The sequence below is a fragment of the Cryptomeria japonica genome, chromosome 6 (assembly GCF_030272615.1).
Source record: "Cryptomeria japonica chromosome 6, Sugi_1.0, whole genome shotgun sequence".
NCBI classification, from domain to species: domain Eukaryota; kingdom Viridiplantae; phylum Streptophyta; class Pinopsida; order Cupressales; family Cupressaceae; genus Cryptomeria; species Cryptomeria japonica.
Genome location: NC_081410.1, coordinates 540,862,807 through 540,879,500, shown reverse-complemented (window position 1 = coordinate 540,879,500; position 16,694 = coordinate 540,862,807).

The window sequence follows — 16,694 nt, the reverse complement described above, 5'->3', positions numbered from 1 at the left end:
AATGCTTATAAATTTAATGAGAAATGTTTTAATTGCAACAAATTTGGTCATAGAGAAAATCAGTGCAGATTTAGAAATAATCAAAATACAAATTTACCCACTGGTCAATGTTCCAAATGCAATAAAGTTGGTCATAACTTAGAAAATTATAGAATGAATGTGAAATGATATGTTTGTGGTAGATTTGGACATTTATCTAATCAATGCAGAACACAAACTGGAGAAGGATATGGAAAACCTATTCAGAGGAATAATGTAACTTGTTATGCATGTAACAAGATTGGACATATTGTAAAAGTTTGTAGAAGCAAGACTATACCAGAGAACAATAAAGGATCTAATGAGAAGGGAAAAGAAAAAGTAAACGAAATAAAGCAAAAAATTTCAAAACAATGGATTAAGAAGAGAGATCAAAGAGTTGTTGTATCTATCTCTACATTGGTCGAAAAGATTAACCCTCCATTGGTAGGAGATTCTTCATCTAACTAAGGAATAATCCTTAGGGGGTATGGTAGAAAACTGTAAATCATGCATTCTACCCTTAGTTGATGGTAAGAAGTTATATTTCTTCTTTACCGGAAGATATGTTAAGATTTCACTTAACCGACAAGCATTTAATGTAGTTGTTGGAGAACATTTTGGTTATAAAGCACTGGAAAACCCTCATTTCAATTCACCAAGCATCCAAGCATTCATAGAGCACAAAGAGAGAGCAGAGGCATTCTAAGGCAACGCAGCAAGGTGTTTTCATGCATTCAAGGATTTCACTTGCAGAAAAGGTATTTATCTTTTGAAATGGCATCTTCATCTTCTGCACCTGAATTTATTGCAAACCCTACTATGGTAGAAAACATTAAGCACCCTAGACCCATGTTTAAAATCATTCGTGAGATTTCTAAGCAAGATGATTCCATCAGAGCCTTTTCTAAGATTCCGAAGGGAGTTGCTTTTGCCAAAGACCCAAGGATTTATATTCACTGCAACAAAGAATTTAGGGTTTGATGACTTGAAGAACATGTACAAAGATGTTATAACTGATGAACAAGGTTTAGTCAAGGTGGAGTATAAGATTATTGAGGATTTAGGATTTGTTGAAATTATGAACATTCCTGAATTTCTGGATGTGGCTAGACTCTACTTTTAAAATCACTAAGGAGGAAATCAAGGAAGTTACTAATTTACCCTCAATCGGTACTAGACTTGACAAAAAGAAGAAGATACCAAACAAGGGTATTATGGACCTAACTGGAGCTACATTTGACAACAAATATCTTAGGGTTAATGATATCACTGATGTAAATATGAAATATGTGAGCATGGTATTTGGATACAGAGTTACTCATGCAAATAGGTTAAATTATGTTTCTAGATTGTGTATTCATAGTGCATATGAGATGGTTAAGAACAATGCTAAAATTGACATCTGTGAATGGCTTAAGGATGAACTGATAGATAACTTGAAGAAGATTAAGGGTGACAAGAAGGGGACATTCCATTTTGGGAATCTACTTATGTGTTTAATGCTTTACTTCACAAAGTAGATATCTGACATGGTGCAGGAGCACCCTTTTGAGCTCTCCCTCCTTCTTGTTTTGTTGGTGTTATGCTTCTTGTGAAGCCATTGTATATAAAATAATGAGCCAAGTGCTCATAGGTCCTAGGTAGGGTCCTAGAGGAGATCTTAGGGGTCATAAGTCAAAATTGTGTTTTCTTTGAAAATGGAGGATATGTGTGTCCTGGAGGTGTTTAGGGGTCCTTCATATCATGGTGGTGTCCTTAGGTTGGCCCATTGTGGGTCTAGGAGTCATGAAGAGCAACATTGGGAAAGTTGCTCAAAAGTTGCATGACAACTTTTAAAAGTTGTCAAGCAATTTTTCCACCATGTTGTCAAAATCGTTAGGTTGGCATGGACAACCCTAAATGTGGCACACTGACTGAGGTATAGGTAGTATAAGACGTTTTAAACCCTAAGTTAAAGGGTTGGTTGCCAGAGATTGTACAGCTCAAGCAAACTATTTTGACTATGATTGTTTTTGAGTTACCAGTCTGTTTGAATGAAGTTACCGAGCAAACAAATGGATTGATTTGTGATCAAACCTAAATGGAATGTCTTCTTTGGTGTATATATCTTCATTGTGAGTGATTAGATTATCTTTTTGTTTACCAGTTGAGTGTGTTTGTAAATAGTTTGTGAATTGCAGTTTTATTGTCCAGTTTTGGACTAGTTTGAGTAAATAAAGTCTTGACTCCATTCCCCATTGTGGAACCACCATGAAACCATGGGGGATGGATGTGGAGACCATATACTATAGTCCCAAGAAAGAAGGGCACCTGGAAATGCAAGGAGGCCAAGCAAATACCCATTTCTAGGCGAGACTAGATAGTGCCCAGTTAGGAATGGTTATTGGTGCAGAGGTCTTGGAGAGCAAGGTTGTTTAGTGGAGAGTGCATCCTTTGAAGGAAGTGCTGAGGAGTGAGTGAAGCATCATTGGTATGAAGGAGGATCCTCCACCAACCAAAACAAGGTGGCTAAAACTTAAAACACTCACTGTGACCCAGGCAGACCCTAAAAACCCTCACAAAAACCCTTAAAAACCTAAAAATCCACCAAGGACAGAGTACGGACACTTGGAGGCCTAAAACCTAGAAAATCCTTGAGTCTTTGCCAAATGAATGGTAGTCCTTTTTGGGAGATTGGGTTGTTTGTGCATCATTTGTGAGAGGGATCCCTAGAAGACCGGTTAGGAGGCCTAATTGGTCCTAATCCTTGTAGCCCTTTTTGAAGGCAAAAACACTAAATTGTGAAATTGGTAAGGGGTTAAAGGCTTGAAACCTCTTGGGGGCTCATGAATGGGTGGAAAAACCTTGAAATAGACCTAAAACAACCTTGCTAAGACCTTGAAAAATGTGGAACAAGCTTAGCCCTTATTAGCCATAGTAAGGGGATTGGAGTTTCATGAGTAGGTGAGACCTTAGGAGTAGCATTGTAACTCATTGGTGGGTGGATTGGACATGGTCAGGGGAGTCCTCAAGCAAAGGGAAGTCCTAGAGACCCTAGGGTGTGTAGAGAGCACCAGGTGATCCAAGGAAAGGGTCCAAGAGCATAGACTAGGCTAGTCTATCCCATACCCCATCCCATCAGATTGGTATTAGAGTGAGTAAAAGACTTGTTGGACTATGTATGTCTCTATATATTGGTGAATCAGTAGGGGAGAGTAGAATGGTTACTAATGCAGAGCTAGCTAGAGAGGTGGAAGAACAAAAAGAGAAAAATAGACTCCTTGAAGAAGCTATGAGTGAGATGAGGGATAAACTGCAGGAAGTGGTGAATTAGAGGACACAAGGACCTTGGGAGGAAGACACCAAGGGTAAAAGCAAGAAGACTATAGACATAGATGACATTATCCCTAAACCAGATCCCTTTTTCAATGAAGAACCTTTTGTGAAAGCTATTAAGGCCTTGAACACCAAAGCCTTTGAAGGATTGACACTGTTATGGAATGGATTGAGGGCATGGAAAACTACTTTGAGTGTGAAGGAGTGACAGAGGCTCAGAAGGTTAAATTTGCCAAATCAAGATTAAGGGGAGCAACTTTGACATGGTGGAAGTACCTGGAAGAAGAAAGAGTTAGTATGGGGAAGCTACCTATTGCAAATTGGAAAGCTATGGTGGGTAATATTAAGGAGAACTACTTACCAGAGGATTATGAAGTCCAACTTCATAAGAAGAGACAAGGATTGAAGCAGAAGGATCTTGATGTGGCCTCCTACATAGAGGAGTTTCAAAAGCTATGTCTTAGGTCCAAAGTCCAAGAAGATGAATCCATTAAGGTGGCTAGGTATCTAAGCGGCCTAAAGTGGAACATTCAAGAGGAGATAAGCCTATGGACTCCTACTACTATCCAGAAGTGTCATCAGCCTGCTGCCAAGGTAGAAGAGAGGAACAAAAGGAAAGGAGACTCTAATAATAGGGGTAGAGGCAGAGGTAGAGAACAAGTGAACCACCAAGGTGGTTACCAAATCAAGTCAAGTGAGCAGAGGAATCAAGGGGAAGCCAAGTTGACTGAACATGGCAGTGAAACCAATCCTAGAGAAGGAAATTCTAGAGGAAGAGGTGCACAAGGTGGACCAAATAGGGGTAGAGATACCAGTAGAGGTAACTCCTATTTTGCAACCATGAAGTGTTACAATTATGGACAATTGGGACACTTGGCATATAGATGCCTTGACAAGCCTACATCATCCAATAGTGGAAAGAGGGTTGCTTATGCACATGAAGACTCTTCAAGTAGCAAAACACCTGAGGTGGATCATATTGAATTAGAGAGTGGAGAAAATCTGATGTTTAGTAGGGTCTTGATAAGACAGCCAGTCAAGAGTGAACCTAAGCATAGGAGAGCATTGTTTAGGGTAAGGTGCAAGATTCTTGGTAAAGTGTGCAAGGTGATAGTTGATTGAGGCTCAACTGATAATATCATATCAGAAGAGGCAGTTAAGAAGCTGAAACTCACAAGGATACCCCACACTAACCCATACAAGGTGACATGGTTGAATCATGAGTAGAGTGTGTTGGTCAATGAACAGACTTGGGTAGAGTTTTCCATTGGAGGATACAAGGACAAAATCCTTTGTGATGTGTTGCCAATGGGTGCATGTCACTTATTGTTAGGAAGACCCTGACAATTTGATAGGAAGGTGATCTATGATGCAGAGGAGAACTCCATTTCCTTTAAGAAGGACAACAAGACCTTTAAGATTCAGTCTTTGATAGAGAATGAAGAAGGAACTTCAAAGACACCTAGTGTCTTAATGGCTACTGGTAAAGATTTTTTGAGCTTGCTACATGAGGAGGAGATAGTGAAGTGTGCCATATTTGTGAAACCAAAGGAGGAAGAAGACAAGTTATAGATAGAAGTACCCAAGGAGGTGAAGCACATGTTGCAAGAGTATAAGGACATAGTGAGTGATGGGACACCTGCAATACTCCCACCTAGAAGGTCCATAAGTCATCAGATAGACTTTGTTCCCAGTGCATCCTTACCTAATAAGGTTGCATATAAGCTCACACCTGATCAGAACAAAGAGGTAGCAAGGCAAGTGTAGGAGTTATTGGAACAAGGACTGATTAAGAAGAGCATCAACCCATGTGTAGTCCCGATAGTGCTAGCATAAAAAAAAGGAGGTAAGTGGAGACTTTGCACTGATTCAAGAGCAATTAATAGGATTACCATAAGGTATAGGTTTCCTATTCCTAGAATAGAGGATCTTATGGATTATTTAGGAGGGGCTATGTATTTTACCAAGCTAGACCTTAAAAGATGTTATCACCAGATAAGAATTAAGGAGGGTGATGAGTGGAAGACTACTTTTAAAACCACAGATGGATTGTATGAATGGCTTGTAATGCCATTTGGACTCACCAATGCTCCAAGCACCTTCATGAGGTTGATGAATGAAGTGTTGAAGGATTTCACAAGTAGATTTGTGGTGGTGTATTTAGATGACATTCTCATCTATAACAGAACCAAAGAAGAACACCTTGAGCATTTGAGGTTGGTCTTAGAGAGGTTGCATGAGGAGAAGCTATCCATCAACCTAGAGAAGTGTGACTTCTTGAAGCAAGAGTTGATTTACTTAGGATTTGTGGTGTCTAAGGGAACCTTGAAGATGGATCCAAGTAAAGTGGAGGAAACCTTGAATTGGCTTGCACCAAAAATAGGGACTGAGGTAAGAAGTTTCCATGGGTTAGCTCAATTCTATAGGAAGTTTGTGAGGAATTTTAGTGGCATATGTGCACCAATCCTTGAAACCATCAAAGGAGGTCTTAAAACTAAGTTTAAATGGATAGAGAAGGCTGACAAAGCATTTCAATTGTTGAAACAAGAAGTAGCCACAAAACCTATCCTTCTCCTACCTACATTTGATAAGCTATTTACTTTGGAGTGTGATGCAAGTGGAATTGTAGTAGGCGGTGTGTCCAGTCAAGAGGGAAGACCTATGGCATGTTTTAGTGAGAAGCTTAATGAAGTAAAGAGGAAGTACTTAGCCTATGGCCTAGAGCTATATGCATTAGTGCAGTCTCTAAAGAAGTGGAGACATTATCTACTTCCAAAGGAATTTGTAGTGTTCACAGACAATCAGGCATTGAGTTACATCAACACTCAAGAGAAGCTAAGCAATAGACATCTGAAATGGATGGAATATCTCCAATCCTTCACCTTCACCATCAATCATAAGAAGGGACAACTTAACAAGGTGGCAGATGCATTGAGCAGGAAGTTGTTGACTGTTCAAGAGTTACAGTTGTAGAGCATAGGCATAGAGGGTTTCGAAGACCTCTATGAAGAAGATGAAGACTTCTCATCAGCTTACAAGGTTTGCAAAGAGTTTGAAAACCATTTCCATGGTGAGTATGCAGACTACACTCTCCAAAATGGTCTCTTGTTCAAGGGTAACCAGTTGTGTGTACCTAGAGGATCTATGAGGGAGAACCTCCAAGAAAAACATAATGGTAGTTTGAGTGGACACTTTGGTATTAATAAAACCCTAGATTTAGTACAGAGGTACTACTATTGGCCAAAGTTGCCAAGAGATGTGAAGAGGTATGTAAAGCAGTGTGGTGTTTGCCAAAGAGCCAAAAGTGGATCAAGCAATACCGGTCCCTAACAGACCTTGGGAATGTATAGGCATGGACTTTGTAGTAGGACTTCCCAAGACTAAAACAGGTATGGATAGCATCTATGTGGTAGTAGATAGATTTTCTAAAATGAGTCATTTCATACCATGTAAGACTACACATGATGCTAGCTATGTTGCACATCTCTTCTTCAAAGAGATTGTTAGGATTCATGGAATCCCTTTAAGAATTGTTTTAGATAGGGACAACAAGTTCATGGGTCATTTTTGGCAGACATTATGAGGAGACTAGGAACTAACTTGTCATTTAGCTCAGCATAACATCCACAAACAGATGATCAAACTGAAGTCATCAATAGAGCATTAGGCAATTTGTTGAGATGTCTAACTAAGGAGTATGGTTAGACATGGGACCTTATCATTCCTCAAGCAGAGTATGCATATAATGATAGTGTGAATAGGACCACTGGTAGAAGCCCTTTTGAGGTTGTGTATGGCAGACATCCAAGGGGAGTATGTGAGCTGAGAGATCTGAGTAGTTTGGAGATGAAGAGTGGACAAGAAGAGGACTTCACCCAAACCATCAAGGAAGTACAAGAGCAAGTTAAGAAGGCCAAAGTGGATGAGAAAAGGAGAGAAGTTCAGTTAAAGGTGGGTGACTATGTGATGGTCCATTTGAGAAAAGCAAGGATGCAAAGTGGTAAGCCTACCAAACTGTAGATGAAGAGGGTAGGACCTTGTAAAATTCTGGCAAAATATGGTGAGAACACCTATAAGGTTGATTTACCTTTAGACTTAGCCATTTCACCAGTCTTCAATGTTGCTGATCTAGTAATGTACAAGGGAGAGATAGCAGAGCAGACTGAGAACCAAGCCAAGGTGTTACAAGACTTGGATGTAAACACCTTACCTCAAGTGAAGAAGCCTAAAGTAGTGGAGATCTTGGAATCAAGAGTGAAGAAGTCTACCAGACACTAGGTCTACATGGAGCACTTAGTGAACTGGGCAAATCAACTAGTATTTGAAGCTACATGGGTGGAGGAAAGCAAGTTCAGGAAGCTTGGGATAGACCCAGCTCTCATCTCTTCTCCTATTTCTTAATTGTGTGTAGAGGGGGAGTATGGTGCATGAGCACCCTTTTGAGCTCTCCCTCCTTCTTTTTTTGTTGGTTTTATGCTTCTTATGAAGCCATTGTATATAAAATAATGAGCCAAGTGCTCATAGGTCCTAGGTAGAGTCCTAGAGAAGATCTTAGGGGTCATAAGTCAAAATTGTGTTTGCTTTGAAAATGGAGGATATGTGTGTCCTGGAGGTGTTTAGGGGTCCTTCATATCATGGTGGTGTCCTTAGGTTTGCCCATTGTGGGTCTAGGAGTCATGAAGAGCAACATTGGGAAAGTTGCAAAAGTTGTCAAGCAACTTTTCCACCATGTTGTCAAAATCATTAGGTTGGCATGGAAAACCCTAAATGTGGCACACTGACCAAGGTATAGGTAGTATAAGATGTTTTAAACCCTAAGTTAAAGGGTTGGTTGTCAGAGATTGTACGCCTCAAGAAAACTGTTTTGACTGTGACTATTTTTGAGTTACCAATCTGTTTGAATGAAGTTACCAAGCAAACAAATGGATTGATTTGTGATAAAACCTGAGTGGAATGTCTTCTTTGGTGTATATATCTTCATTGTGAGTGATTATATTATCTTTTTGTTTACCGGTTGAGTGTGTTTGTAAATAGTTTGTGAATTGTAGTTTTACTATCTAGTTTTGGACCGGTTTGAGTAAATGAAGTCTTGACTGCATTCCCCATTGTGGAACCACCATCAAATCATGGGAGATGGATGTGGAGATCCTGTACTATAGTCCCAAGCAAGTAGGGCCCTTGGAAATGCAAGGAGGCCAAGCAAATACCCATTCCTAGGTGAGATTGGACAGTGCCCGGTTAGGAATGGCTATTGGTGTAGAGGTCTTGGAGAGCAAGCTTGTTTAGTGGAGAGTGCATCCTTTGAAGGAAGTGTTGAGGAGTGAGTGAAGAATTATTTGTGTGAAGGAGGAGTCTCCACTAACCCAAACAAGGTGGCTAAAACTTAAAACACTCACTGTGACCCAGGCAAACCCTAAAAACCCTCACAAAAACCGTTAAAAACCTAAAAATCCACCAAGGACAGAGTATAGACACTTGGAGGCCTAAAACCTAGAAAATCCTTGAGTCTTTGCCAAATGAATGGCAATCCTTTTTGGGAGATTGGGTTTTTTATGCATCATTTGTGAGAGGGAGCCCTCGAAGTCCAGTTAGGAGGCCTAATTGGTCCTAATCCTTGTAGCCCTTTTTGAAGGCAAAAACACTAAATTGTGAAATCGGTAAGGGGTTAAAGTCTTGAAACCTCTTGGGGGCTCATGAATGGGTGGAAAAACCTTGAAATAGACCTGAAATAACCTTGCTAAGACCTTGTAAAATGTGGAACAAGCTTAGCCCTTATTAACCATAGTAAGGAGATTGGAGTTTCATGAGTAGGTGAGACCTTAGGAGCAGAATTGCAACTCATTGGTGGGTGGATTGGACATGGTCAGGGGATTCCTCAAGAAAAGGGAAGTCCTAGAGACCCTAAGGTGTGTAGAGAGCACCAGGTGATCCAAGGAAAGGGTCCAAGAGCATAGACTAGGCTAGTCTATCCCATACCCCATCCCATCACGACATTGTGATAGGTAGACAAATCATGGAAGCTATTACCGACATTGGTGCTAATAGTGATGACATGGTAAAAGCCTATAACAAAAACTTTCAAACCAAGATGAAGGCTAGAGAAAGGATACCATAGAGTATTGTGGATAAGTATGAAAAGCAAATATGTTTTGTAATCAAAAGAGATGAAACATGGATGGAAGTTGTTACTCCTAGAACCGTTTGGATAATAGAGATGGGATATGAAGTTGATCTGAATATTCTTGATCTTTATGCTAAGACACTTCTTGATGCACCTAGGGAACCCTCTGAAGAAATATTTGGCAATGTTGACAATATTGAGAAGGCGGTTGGTATGCAAAAGAAGAGAAAAATTCATCAGAGGTGCATCCAAAATGGCTAAAGAAGCTAAGGAAAATGTAATAAACTTAAGTTGTATTTCTGCTAGTGAACTAGAAGGACTGGAACCAGTAGCTCATGTTTCACTGGTTGTCACTTCTTTAGATAGAGACAGTGGTAAGGTAACAAAGTTCAAGAGAGTTGAAAGGAAGAAGATGAAACCTTCACAAGTACCTTCTCCTTCTCCTAAAAGAAAAATAACATTAAGGAAGAAACAAAAGACTATGAGAGAGCCTAAGAAGAAATTAACTCCAAAGAAGAAACAACAACCTAAGGTACCGAATACCCTTACACTAGAGGAATTGATAAATGAAATAACACAAGAAGGTAATCTTAGTAATGTGAACAAATTTTATCATTCTTTCAAGGTTTCTGAAAAACAGACAATAGAGGAAAGCATTATTTTGCATCTTGACATCTACAAGAAAGTTTTGATTGAGGTTATAGATGATCTACCAAATGACTTATACATAAGATTAGAGGCGAAAAGAATGTCAGTGATGGAATTAGATAAAAAGTTAAAGGTTGAAGCATTGTTGGTTGTTCACCCTGTAAATTCCAGGGAGGAGATTGATGAACTAATTGTTGAAGCCAACCAGTCAGTTTTTGTGAGTGGTCACTGACAGGTTAGTCTAATGGCAGGGAGAGTGAAAGAAATTGCAGATGAAACTATAGACAAATGGGACATATTTTTTGTTGAAAAAGAAAAGAAAGAAGAAAGGGAGAGACAAAAAATGGATGTCTTTTACAAAGGTATATCAAAAGGACAAAGGGAAAGGTAGAATTGGTAGTGTACCTATTATAAAGGTCAAAGATAACCTTTCTCCACCAACACAGGACACCCCACTAATAACAACAGAAACACCGGTACTTAATTCAATAATTTTGGAATACAAAGAATTGTATAAGGAAGCTTGTAAACCTCACCACCTGACTGAAGACATTGATGAGGAGATTAAGAAAACACAAAAGGAGATAGATGATATAACAAACAATATGATAGGTTCTTCAGAACTTACCTCATTTATTGAACAAGAGATGGCAGTTTTTGAGGAAAAGATAGAGAAATTGGAGTAGGAAAAATCAAGGATAAGGTTGAAGGCATAGGAACTGAAAAAAAACTTGGTCCAAAATTGCACAGTCTTACAACTCAGCGGGTTGAGCTATCTAAAGCAACAATTCAAGGAGACTGATCACCGGAGAAATAGATGAATTATCTAACCAGCATGATCCAACATACATAAACCATTATCTCTAATAGTAATAAATTTATGCAAAGCCTAAATCTAATTTTCGCGGATATCTTCCAAATTGTACACAACCGGTTACAGGCTATGAGGTAGAATTTTTGTATTCTTTGATTCTTTTTGACATCCTTTGTCATTGATGTCAAAGGGGGAGTAGTATGGAGAAAAATGTATGGAAGAAAATGCACAAAAGAAATCACTTTCTTAGGGGGAGCACACCTTTTTGGAGATCAGTTTTGGACTTCATTTTTGGACAGTAGTTTTTGGATTTTTCTCATGAGTTTTGTTATCAATGCCAAAGGGGGAGATTGTTGGCATTATACACTCACATGAGAATAGTTGATGCTGTCATTGATGGTAACCAATTGGTAATAGGATTCTATAGGTTCATTGACAACGCAGACATCATTTACCGGCACCGGCAGGCACAACAAGTTCATTCATCGACATCTAGTTTACACCGGCAATAAAGCATACTAGCACTCAAGCCGACACAAGACAAGTTTTGTTTATATTATAAATGTAATTAATTATTTGTAATCTGACATGATGTATTGTAAAGACTCATATATGTATGAGATCTTAAAGGTCATTTTTGATATGGCATTATATACAAGATAGTGAAAGGATTTTGTAATAAGGCAGATAGGTTATGTGAGTGAATTTCATTCACTGACAAGGTTTTTGGTTATGGTTTCTGACAGAGCTTAAACCGGTACTGAATCAAGCATTGTATATGTTGTTTTGAGTAGTATGTTGTCTTGGATTTAATCATTCATCTTGTAGTCAGGGAGACTCTTTTGTTGAGTAGTGAGCTCTAGGCTTTTGGCCCTCCTGCATGTGCAGGCCTCTATTGTAAGTAATATTTATTCATATTGGCCAGCGAGTAAATATTATGGGTCACAAATCCCACTGAGTTTTTTCCCTTACCAGGTTTCCTTGCCAAAATATCTTGTGTTATGGTGTACATTTATGTTGTCTCTGTTATTTCTGTTTACTGCATTATTACTTATTTACCAGTACATTAATTTGGGTTGCAAAGTTATAAATAAGTTCAAATATTCCATTAACTTGTAAGACACTGATTCACCCCCCCCTCTTAGTGTCTTTGGGACTGTCATTACATCTAACAGTGTTTATTGTCATTAAAGAGGATAGATATGTACCTATTGATTCCACTAGCTATTCTATTGAGGAGAAAGCCTTAGCTGCTAAGGTAGAAGAAAAGGATGAATGGATGATTGAAAATGGTTTTTCATATCATATGACTAGTGATAAAAGCAAATTTGTAAGCATGGAAAGGTATGATGGTGGAATAGTTAGATTTGGAGATGACAAAGCCTTTGTAATCCATGAGAAAGGTTCTATTTCTTTTGATGGTAAGCATAACATTGATGATGTCTTGTATACCGAAGGTTTGAATCATAATCTTTTCAGTGTTGGACAGATGGTTGATAAGGGTTATGATCTACAATTCAAGGATGGTTAATGTAAGATCTTCAATGTCTCTGGTATAGAGATTGCATTTGGGACTAAGACTGAAGGTAACATTTTTTATTTGAATTTTGGTGAGAAAATTTGTTTGATTGCTAAGATAGATAAGAGTTGGTTGTGGCATAGGAGAATGTGTCATGTAAGATTTGATTCAATGATTAAGATCTGTTCTACACAAGTTGTAAGAGATCTACCTAAGATTGTTAAGCCTATTAATCTGGTATGTAAGGAATGTTAGTTGGATAAGAAAACAAGGATTTCTTTCAAGAGAAAAAAGTATACATATGATGGATTGTAGATCTTGTGCATATTGACCTATGTGGACCTACAAATGTTAGAATTGTGTAGGGTGATAGATATTTTATGCTGCTAATTGATGATTATTCTAGGATGATGTGGGTTGTCTTTTTGAAGGAGAAATAAGAACCATTGAACAAATTCATGATATTCAAAGCAAAGGTAGAAATTGAGTCTAGATTGAAGGTGAAATGTCTTAGATCTGATAGATGTAGATAATTTTATTTTGGTGAGTTCAACTCATTCTCTGAGATGCATAGAATCAAAAGACAACTATCTGCTCCTAGAACCCCTTAGCAAAATGAAGTTGTTGAGAGGAAGAACAGAATTGTTTTGGATGCTGTAAGGACTATGTTGATTGAGGGAAAAGTTCCAAAGATTTACTAGAGAGAAGCCATTAGCATTGTTGTGAGACATAGACCAGCTCTGATACCATGTGAGATTTTGCCAAGATCAAGAGGCAATGGAAAGCACAAATAAGATAGACAAAATATATGATAGAAATAAACTGTATTCTATCAAGATGAAAATACTGATCAACTGGATCATCAATCAATACATACAATGAATATGAGCATACTTATATAGGCAAGGCTATATGGATATGTGAGCACACAAACATGACATGTGGCTCAATAAGAACCAAGGGTAGGTAGGAGAAACAATATAATATTCCACATGAGGTGGATCACCCACTAAATGTGGAGTGTAACAACAAGATCACACCATAAAAGGTGGAAATTCTCCTACACAAACTATCCCAATGTGGCACAAACACCCAAGTATCTCATACCCAAACTACTATGAAATGCATTTCCTAAGTAAACTTAAGTAAAGTGTAATAATATCCATGATGAATAATTATTTACACCAACACCCCCCCTTAAGTGCAACTTAGGGTAATACACTTAAGTCTACAATGCAACTAAGCAATGCAAGATGGGTCCCGGCTACGAGGCCATGTTAGGTACCCATGTACAAATGTAAATGCATGAAAACCAATGCAAGGAAATCTCTCACAAAGTAGGGAAAGAGAGAAAAACCCAATGGGAAAAAACCCTCCCCCAAAAAAGAGATGAAAACTAGATACAAAGAACTCTCATAGAAGTATGTGAAGGACAAAACCCCATGTGAGGAAAAAGTCCCCCCCATATGAGAGAAGAAGAAGAGAGACTAGGAAGCCCCCCCTCAATCTGGAATCTACACCAATGATAGAAGCTCCAAGATGAATGAAGAAAATGCTCCATGAATGTCCAACCACATTCCTCCTCTTAGGAAGAAATAAGACCAAAGGTGTATCCAAAAAGTCTCCCCAACCATGAAGGGAAGATGAAGCAGAAATACTCATGATGAAAGGAATCTCTGAAAACTACTCAAGTGTCCCCATGTCGATGTTGAAAGGTACCCCCTCCAAAGGTGGTAAACTGTGCCACACTGCTGAAAAAGGCACTCCAAGATCTAGTGCAGATGAATGTAGAACAATATCCAAAGACTCATATGTCTCCTCAAAAGATAAAGAAACCTCCTCCAAGTGTTGTACAAAAGTATCCACAATCATGTCAACCTCTAAAGATTGATCATGTAGAGAATGCACAAGAGGGTCAGAGTTATCCCTCACAACAATCAAAGAAGGATCATCTTCATCAAAGAGAAGATGAATGTCATGAATGGTGTCTCCCAAATCTACAATGTAGGAGTCCACAAACAAACCTGCAATGTCTGTCAAGTAGGCATCCTAATCAACTGAAGCTGGAAGACATGAAATATCGTGCTGCACTGAATCATAAGAAGGAAAAATTGTTGCACTAGCTCCATCATCAGGTGCAATAGGTGGTGTGATATCAATAGAAGGAGATGAAATGCAAGGCTCAAGAATGGGGTCACATGTGAGAATCCCCAAGTTCAAATGCCCAAAGTTCTCCTCAAAATCTGAATCATCAACATAGGAAGAATCAACCTCATCAATAGGACCAAGATCTGAAAAAGAGTACAACCGAGATGAATGATCAACCACCCCAGTCGCAATGATAGCTCCACTCTCTAAGTCTCTAATGACAAATGAATCAAGTGTGAACTCCACAGTTTTCCTAGTTGCCCCATGTGTGATTTGATAGATGGAAAGAAGATTATTTGTCAAGTGGGGTACACACAACACATCATTGAAGGAGTTGTCCCCAATGGCAATAGATCCTTTCCCAATCACATCCATGTATGTATGATTGCCCATTGAAATCTGTGGCATGTGGCAAGGCTCAAATGTAGAAAACATAGACTACGAAGATGCCATATGATGAGAAGCCCCTGAATCTAGAAGCCATCTCCCTGAATCATGACTTGTAGTAGCACAAAAAGCTTGTCCCTTTCCTTTATTTGTCCCAAAAGAGTGATCCTTTCCTTTATCCTTGGAAGAAGAAGCCAATGTAGACATTCTAGAAGGTAGGTTGATTCTATTCTTCTCAAGAAGATTCTTCAACTCATCAATATCTTTCTTATAACAATGATGTTCATCATGTCCTGACTTCTTGCAATATCCACAAAAAAGATTGTCCTTATATGATTTCCTCTTAGGTGAGAATGGTGAATCACCTTTTTGTGGAGAGGAAGATTGTGCTCCATCTTGTTGTGATTTAGACTTAGGTTGCTTTTCATTCTTGCCTTTTCCTTGATTACTTTGATTCCCTTTGTTAGCAACCAAACCTTGTGACTTTGTAGATTTGAGAATCCCCATCGTGGTCAACTTAGATTGCTCAAGTATCAACATCTCTGAGAATGAATCAAATGAGGGAGAAGTGTATGAGGAACCTTGAGCTAACCTATGGGTGTGAAAGCTAGATACAAAGGTTGCATACTTTGAAGGAAGCTTGTCCAACAAGTTATAAACCAATTGAGCATCCTTTTTGTCAATTCCATAATCCTTTAGCTTTGCTCTTAGCTTAGTTGCTTTTGTGACATAATCTTGGATTATATCAAAATCCTTGGGATCCAAAGTTGTGAGTTCACTATCAAGCTTGTAGCCCTTAATCTCATCAACTTGACCATACAATTTCTTAAAAATATCCCAAGCCTCTTTAATTGTTGTACACTTATCAATGAGGTCATCGGATACATACTTTCTAAGAGTTCCAAGTTCTATAGCATTCTTAGTAAGCCATTCAATTTGAGCATTAGGATCAGCCTTAGGATCAGGTGGTGTTGTAATAGTTTCATTTACATAATGAATGAGTCCATTTTCCATTAGTTTACTCCATGCCTTAATTTTCCATGATGCATAATTATGAGGAGTTAAAAGTGGAAATTTAGGAGAACCCATAGCACTAAAATGAAAAAACACAAGATAGAGAGAGGCACAATCACACAAGACACCCCCCCAAAATACTCAATCAAGAAACCCCCCCAAAATGGTGATTTTGGCAATTTATACTTAGTGCATATACAATGGGCCACTTGCAAAAAAAGGCAAAGTGGACTTTTGATTTCAATTTACAACTTCTCAAAATGAGATCTAAGAGACTTCAACAAATACTGCTAGTGATCTAAACAGAGATTTAAGAAAAATGCAAGTACCAAATATGCCAAGAATGGCCAAATATAGAAAGTACAATTTCTACTCAAAATCACTACAAACAGATGGCAGATTATGAAAGTAGATGGAAAAAATATGCACTTTAAAAAAAAACGGCACCTGAAAAGGAGTCTGTATGAGCCCAAACGAAGCCTCAAAAGTTGTAAAAAATCGGTATTTCCTGATTTCCGAAAAACCTGTATGCAAAAATAAAAAAAATCTTGTGCCATTGTATAGATCAAAAAATTATACCCCAAAACAAAAAAAATTGCTCGAAACGAGTCCGGGTGAGTGAGATATCGCTATTTGAAAATTGCCTTCAAAATTATAATTTCTGGAAAATTTTCGCCATAGCGTCAAACTTCAAATGCCTCTAGATT